Here is an 8,539-nt window from a genome sequence, read left to right as displayed (position 1 = left end):
GTTGCCTGTGGTGTCCAGAAGAGGGTGCCAGAGTCCCTGGAGCTGGAGTTTCAGGTGGCTGTGAGCAATTTGACACAGGTGCTAGGAACCAAACTTGGATCCTTTGCAAGATCAGCAAGCACTCTTAACTGCTGAGCCATCCTCAGGCTGTGTTTTTTAGATTTTATTTTGTACTACATTTTCTTTTTTTAACTTAAAAAATTTATTATTTTTATTTTATGCATATGCACATATTGCTTGCATGTAGGCACCCATGTCATGCAATGCCTGCGGAAGACAGAAGAGGCTATCAGATCCCCTGGAACTGGAGTTATGGACAGCTGTTAGCTGCCATGTGGGTGCTGGGATTTGAACCCAGGTCTTTTGCAAGAACAACAAGTGTTCTTAACTGCTGAGCCATCTCTCCAGCACTGTACTACATTTTCATTTGGTGTTTGTAGCTCTATCTTGATTTGAATGCTGTTCGCACCGTCCCCTGTGAACTTTATTGTGACTTTTCCATTCCATTGTCTCTGTTGTCATCTCTTCCTCCCACCCATCCCCAGCCAGAATATATCTTAGAAGATTGGCAGATTTCTGGACTTTCAAGGTAATGTGAACATGACAGGGGACAGTAGTCTTCTTTTCCATTAAGGCTGATCTAACTAAACATAAAAGAGGGAGTTAGAAAATCTTTCATTGCACCTTCCATTCAGGATGTGACCAGAAATTGAAAACAGCATGGACAGGGAGGAATTTGGTACTCCACATGAGATCAGAAATGTCCAAATATCACAAGTGATTATCTAGCAAAAGAAGCAGTAGATGTCTTTCAGAGGTGGTGTGGGGAAAGGCTTACATGAGGGTATGGTTACTTTATAGTTGGCACCTGCAAGACTATTATTTAGGAGAAAATGCAGCATAAAGTGCATTCATAGTTGTGTGACTTTTCCTGTGGAGATGTGTATAAACATCTGTGTGCACTGACAGACCAAAGAACTTATTCCAACCCAAGTCCATCTTCGTAAACTAGGGAGTTTATTTGGGGTTACTAACAGGAGAATGGGTGATGAGTTACTTACAGAAGCAGAAGTGATTAAAAGGAAGCTCCATCATTGAAGAGCCAACTCCAGCATGGACCATGACTCATGAAAGCTGCACCCTAGAGGCTCCCTGAACAACTTGTAGGCCTTGGGCTGGCCAATGTGTTCCTCTAGCATTATTGCTGCTTAATCTTGGGAGGAACACTGAATCTTCTAAGATCCAGGAGCTTCCTGTGACTCGTACATTTTGTTTACTTTCTGTCTTTAAAATCCCTCTCCACATCCATGCCACATGTATCCTAGTACCTGTTCCTCCCCTTCCTTAAACGCTCTCATGTTCCCCTTTCTAGTTTCATGGACAATACCCATATTCCCACTCACCACACACACATAAAACTTAAAAACAAGAATCTGCATGTTAGACAGAACATGTGGTATTTGTCTTTGTGAGACTGGGTTGCCTCATACCTCCTTTTATGTAGTAACTGCCAGATCCATCAACTTTCCCTAATATTTTATAACTTTATTTTTGGTTATGGCTGAATAAAATTCTATTGTTTGTATGTGCCATATTTTCATTATCCATTCATCTGTTGATAGTCATCAAGGCTGATTCCATTTCTTTGGTGTTGTGAAAAAAGGGACAAAAAATAAATATGCAAGTACCTTCTGTGCTGGATATGTGGTCTTTTAGGCATTTGCCCAGGAGTGGTATAGCTGGGCCATCTGGTACTTCTGAGTCTTGTGAGCCTCACTCTTTCCTTCAGAAGTATGTCAATTAGAAGAACGTAGCATACAACACTGGCTAATGTCAAAGTGATGGAGGGAAGAAGTTGTGCATTCTTTCATTTAGTGACTTCTAAAAATACTTCCCAAGGCAATGAATGAGATGTACTCATTTGTTTTCTAACCCCATCCTTTCATGATACCTGTTTTCAATCACACATGCCTTAGATGTTTCTTTTACCCAAGTAAAACCATGATGTAGGGCAGATGAATCAAGGAGTTGATGAGCTTACATCTGTAGAGGTGGCTCTATCTTAAGCTGTATAGATTCCTTAACATAACAACATAAAATAAGGTCCTGCTCGACCATTGTTGGCTTCTCTTGGAAGCATGGAGGAAATGATTCCTCCGTATTGACCCTCCTCTTTATAGACTAGACACTGGTTCAAGTCCATCTGGTGGGGTCTCCTTTGCCTCCTTGATCAAGAGGTCAGATAACTCACGACCTTTACAGCCTGTTTTGCGAGATGCTCATAGTCCCTGGGAACTAGTCAACCTAGGAGGGCAAGGAGCAAAAACTGTCCTTTATGTCCCTCTGACCAAATTAGTATAGGCCTCAAAGTATGTCTGTTAAACATTTAAGAAGGTTAGTTCCACCAGTCTGGAACTTTTTTTGTTTTTTTATTTTTTTATTTTTTTTGTCTTTTTGAGACGGGGTCTCCCTGTAGCCCCAGATGTCCTGGAATTCACTAGGTAGACCAGACTGGCCTCGAACTCATAGATATTAGCCTACTTCTGCCTCCCAAGAGCTAGGAATAGCCTGGCTAGTGAAATATTTTAAAAGGAATTTTCATAGTATAAATGCCATTTTCTGAGTAGTTTAGTCTGATAACTATTGAATGTTTTCCAAATCAAGAAAAGCATTTATATCAAACACATTAAAGAAGAAATCATATCCTGTCATTTCTTTTTAGACAGGGTCTCACACTGTAGCACCACGACTCACGATAGAACCGAGGATGGCCTTGAACTGTGTCAGTCCTTTTGCCTCAGCCTCCCAAGTAGTGGAATTGTAATTGCCCAGGCCTGTACGTCTTTCTATTCTTTGAGGGTTGTCTGAACTCTTCATATGCTGCGTCTCTTGAATTGATGTCATTTATTCCCAGCTGTGTCTCTTTATTATCCAGAACATGTTTCTCAAATTCTGGGAAAGACCCTTTGCCAAATTTATATTTGGCTCTTTTGGTTCTTTAAGTTTGTGAATAATACTGGAGTGGGATTATTTGAACTTTGGAAATAATATCAGTACTCCATACAAGTAAAATAAAACTTTTGCCTGGAGTCCACATTTATTCAGCTTTTATTAATCATCTAATTTGTACAGTTTCCCTACATTTTATTTGGAAAAAAGTAAAGAATGACTTTATATGTTTTGATTAGGAAAAATCTGTATAATAAATTGAGTCAAGATTTAAAAATAGATCTACTTTAGAGGAAATGCTTCTATTTATATTATATGGGAAAAAGACTTTTTCATTGATGCAATATCTCAAATCAAATCAACATTTATTTGAATGATGAACTGAGATTCTAAAGGCTTAGTCCTTTTCAATGTCCAAGTGAGAGGACATCCAGAAATCTAACCAGTCTCTTCTCTCAGAAGAGAAATGGAGTCACTATATTTTAATCTTATTGGCAGAAATAGAATTTACATTTGAAATTCTTTTTTGTTCTTTAAATTTTTTTTTTGAGAACTTCATTCATCATCTCCACCCTTTCCTTTCTCTCGCCAACTCCTCCCAGGCCCCATGCCTTCCAACCCCCTCTCACATCCATGACCTTATCTACAATTATTGTTACATACATACACACACACACACATGCACACACACAACCTACTGAGTTCATTTAGTGTTGCTAGTATGTACATGTTTAGGGCTGACCACTTGGCATTGGATGACTTATCAGGGGGCTTATCCCTAGAGAAAATTGAGTCTCCCTCGCTCAAAACATTGATTGTCTGTAGCTCTTCACCTAGTTTGGGATCTTGTGAAATTTCCCCCACTCATGTCGACATGTTAACTGATGTCATTATGCAGGTCTTATTTAGGCAACTATGTTGTTGAGATTTCATCCGTGTAGCATCCCTGTCTTGTCTAGAAGACATTATCGAGCAGCAGGTGTCCTAGTAGTCTGACTTGTCCAATCTTTCAGTCTCCCCCTCATTGTCCCCTAAGCCTTAGGTGTAAGGGTTGCATTGTAGACGTATCATTTGGGTATGGGTACCCCACAGGTCACTTATTCTCTGCATTTTGATAGGTTGCGGATTTCTGTAATAATCTTCATTTGCTGCAAAAAGATTTTTCTGAATAGTGAGAGCTACACTTATCTGTGGGTACAAGAGTAAATATTTATTATACAGTTAGAAATTATATTTATTTAGGACAATGGCAGCAATAGGTACTCCTCTAGTGTCTATGACCTCTCCACCTAGGGGTATTTGGCTAGGTTTACAGTACCATGCATGGGTTTCTTCCTCTTAAGTAGAATTTATGTCCAATTACACAAGAGATGGACTATGGAAATCAATGTGGAGAATTCTCAAAAAGCTAAAAAAATAGATCTGCCATATGACTCAAGTATACCACTCTTTGGCATCTACCTAACAGACTCAATATCTTATGACAGAAAACTTGTTCAGCCATGTTCATTGCTGCTCTGTTCAAAATAGCTAGAAAATGGAAACAACCTAGATGTCCTTTGACTGATAAGATTTCCTTAGGTTGGGTTGGGGTTTCTTACCCAGTTCCCCATGGCTATGGTGGGATTTTGTCTTGTTTGAGCTTACATGGGACTTGTCATCATTGCTGTGAGTTTATATGAATAACTGACCAGCTGTCTTGAAAACTATTTCCTTGTGATCATCCACCACCTCTGGCTCTTATTATCTTTCTGCTCCCTCTTCTGCAATGATCCCTGAGTCTTGGGAGGCAGAAGTTTGATATAGGTGTCCTATTAAGGCATAATCACTTTGTAGCCTCTTGTTCTCTGTACATCGGCCAGTTGTGAGTTTCTGTGTTAATCACCATCTGCTGTATAAGGAAACTTCTCTGGTGAGAGTGGAGAGAGTCAGTCATCTATGGGTATAGTAGTAAATCATTAGGAGTCAGTTTATTAAAAAAAATGTTAAATTTTATTATTTTTATTTTATGTGTGTGTATTGCCTACATGTAGGCATCGTGCAATGCCCGCAGAGGTCAGAAGAGGCTGTCGGATCCCATGGGACTAGAGTTACAGATAGTTGTTAGCTGTCATGAGGGTGCTGGGATTTGAACCCGGGTCTTCTGCAAGAACAACCAGTGTTCTTAACCACTGAGACATCTCTCCTGCCCCAGGAGTCAGTTTAGTAGAATAACTATTTAGTAGAAAACTAGTATTAGGTTCTCCCTTGTGTCCTGTGATCTGTCTAGTCTTAGTTCCTAAGCCTGATATCATTGTTAGATATGAGCTCCATTCTAGAAAGTGGACCTTAAATCCAATTAGAGAGTGGTGGGCTACTCCATAATGTTCATGCCACTATTACACCAGTGGGCATATTTGTCAGGCCAGTTGTAGCTGTAGTTCACAGGATTCACAGCTGGGTAAAGTTGATTCCTTTTTCCTTCTGGTAGCATGCATAGTACCTTCCAGCACTATGACAGCTAATTGGCTGACATTTGTGTTAAGCATTTTCAGTCTAGACAATCACACTGAGGTGTGGAGAGAGAATGGATACAGAAAAATGAATTTCTTTTACTGTCAAATATTATGCAGTCATTAGAAAAATTATTGTATATCCAGTATAAAAGTCATTCTTGCTTGCATCTTAAAGTATATTTGTGCATTTACATAGCACACATACCATACTATTCTCCTAGATAATATGTGAGGCCAAAGATGAGAAGGGCATGAATTCCCTCTTCAGAATTGCTTAATCTAGCAGAAGAGCTCTCTCTCTCTCTTTCTTTCTCTGTCTCCCCCTCTCTCTCTATCCCTCTCTCTCACATGGCAATCAAGGTAAAGATAATGCTGTTTAACCGAGTTTCCTATGTAAAGGCAAGGAGCATTAGTGAACGAAGAACAGTGCGCACTTTTCTTGCAGGATAATGTTCAACTCTTTTTTTTTTTGATCTTTTTGAGACAGGGTCTCCCTGTAACCCCAGCTGTCCTGGAACTCACTATGTAGACCAGGCTGGCCTTGAACTCACAGACATCTGCCTGCCTCTGCCTACCGAGTGCTGGGACTACAGGCGTGCGCCACCACACCCGGCGACGTTCAGCTCTTTTAAAGTTGTCATTTATTTTAAAGCTACAATTTAAAAATCTGTTTTCCTTGTATTTGTGTACTCAGTTTAAAAACAGTGAGTGTCAAGCCCATGTAGCTTAGACTTGTTTTGACTTGCTTTGAGTCCCAGGTTGATCTCAAACTTGTGGTCTTGCCTGAAGCTTCCAGCTGCAGAATTCCAGGCATTGTACCACTGTTCCTGGCCTCTAGCTTATAAAATTTGACATTTTGCTAATACATTTTATTGTTTTGGCATTATAGTCACAGTTGTACTATTCTCGGCAAGGGGGGGGTGATATTCAACTAAACTGAAAATCTGATTGGTAAAGTACTTCCTTTAATGCAATTTAAACATTTAATTCAATGTGCATAGTTGATAAAATTCTCAGTAATTTCAATCTACATTTTTAAATTTAAGATAACTGGGTCATTTAAACGTGCAAAATTCTTAAGATGTAGTGGTATACATTTAATAATTTACCTTACAAATTTTAGAAATCAAGCTTTTAAAAGTATTTTATTTGTTATCTTTATTTTTATGTTTATTGCCTGCATGTGTGTCATGCAATGCCTGCAAAGGTCAGAACAGGGAGTTGGATTCTTGTGGAACTGGAGTTATGGATGGTTGTTAGCCACTCATACAGGTGCTGGGAACTGAACCCGTGTCCTCTGCAAGAGCAGCCAGGGCTCTTAACTACTGAACCTTCTTTCCAGCCCCTAAATCAAGCTTTTAAGTATCACATATTTGATATTTCAGATCACTGGCGTTAAAAAACCCAACTCTGCCAAAAGTAAACTGATTATAAAATTACTTGTGACTACCAGTGCTTATCCAATGGCTCCAAGATCGTCCTCACTATTTATTAGGATCAAACGCAGCCTTCACATATGCAGAGCTCGTGCTTCTTTCTGAGTGAACTTCACCCTCCTCCTCCTCTTTTAATTGCTTTTGTTCATTGCTGGGACTGGCAGGCTTTCTTTACAACCAAGATGGGCAGAATCACCACTTCATGCTGTGAAGACACCTGTGTATTTGGAATTGGAACATAGCCTGTAAATTCACTTTCTAGGATGGTTCCATCCAAACAGGGGCTTTTTAGGGTAAGTCTAGAAAGACAGGTTGGTATAAAAGTATATTATCTCAAGGCAAGACACAGAATTTGAAATTTTTGTGGTAAGAACTGTTGTAGACCTTGGTAGACAGATGGCATTGGGCTTTAAGAAGACTAGTAAAGCTCCATACTGGTTATCCTTTATTTAAGAATACTTTGGCTCATGAGAGAATGAACTTTTGCTTTGCAATAGAAAAAAGTCAGAACATTTATCAGTCAAAATGAATAAAATAGTAGAGAGTTAACAACACCCTTTCACTGAATCCTTGCTTTCCTCTTGTCAAGTCAATCCGTGTCAATAGCTCTACACAGGGCAATTTTCTTGCCCTTGTCTTCAGAGGGTGTTTGTCAAGGCCTGGAGACAGTTTGGCTGTCATCCCTCACCCCTAGTGTTTAGCAGAAGTCAATGACTCTGCCCAGCCTCCTACAACATAGGGCTGTTGGTCACAACCATGACCAATCTGCCAATAATGTCAGCAGTACTGAGATTGATTAACTCTGACATACACTCTGGGGGGCACACACACATTTTTTTTTTAATTTTAAGAACCTCTACTCTGGCAATATTATCAAGGGAGTTAGGACTTATTCATAGCCATTTCTTTGATATCCTTTAACTTTCTCTCATTGATGGGCTTCGAAGTGAATGCATCCATACCTCAAGTTGTGCTGTGGTGCTTTGAATGAAAACGTCCCTCATAGGCTCCAAGTATTTGGATATTTTGTCCCCAGTTGGTGTTTGGGAAGTCCTAGAGGGTGTGGCTATCCTGGAGGAAGCACATCACTGGGGGTGGCTTAGAGAGTTCTTAAGCCTTGCCGGATCTCTAGTCACTCTCTTGCTTCCTGTGCCTCCTGGAAAATGTAGAACTTAGCTTCCACTCCTCCTCTAGCCACCTCTTGCCGCCATGCCTCCCTGGTAAGATAGACTGTAATTCCCCTGGAACCGTAAGCTCAAATAAACTCTTCCTTCTATAAGTTGCTTTGGTCAGTGTTTCTATCACAGCAACAGAAAAGTGACTAATACATATGCCAACATTGCTCTATAGCAGAATTAGTATTTTCAGAACTGAGCAGCACAGATAATAAATGAGAGCTTTGAGGCCCCCTCAGTGCATAACCAGAGAGCACTATTAATATACTACCATTTACATCTCTTGCTATATATGGGAAGTAGTTAATCTATATTAATGTAAAGCATAAAAGTAAGACTTTCCTGCCATAGTTTCACATCCTTCTGTCGGCTTTTTAAGAATTGAATTTTTGTAAATTTCATGTGGTATGTTTGATTATATTTAGATCCTCTCCACTATTGGCATCCTCTTACTACTCCCTACCCAATATTATGTATTTTTATA

This window comes from Nannospalax galili, unplaced genomic scaffold (assembly GCF_000622305.1).
Source record: "Nannospalax galili isolate Female #2095 unplaced genomic scaffold, S.galili_v1.0 scaffold4530, whole genome shotgun sequence".
NCBI lineage: Eukaryota > Metazoa > Chordata > Mammalia > Rodentia > Spalacidae > Nannospalax > Nannospalax galili.
This window is presented reverse-complemented; position numbering follows the sequence as displayed.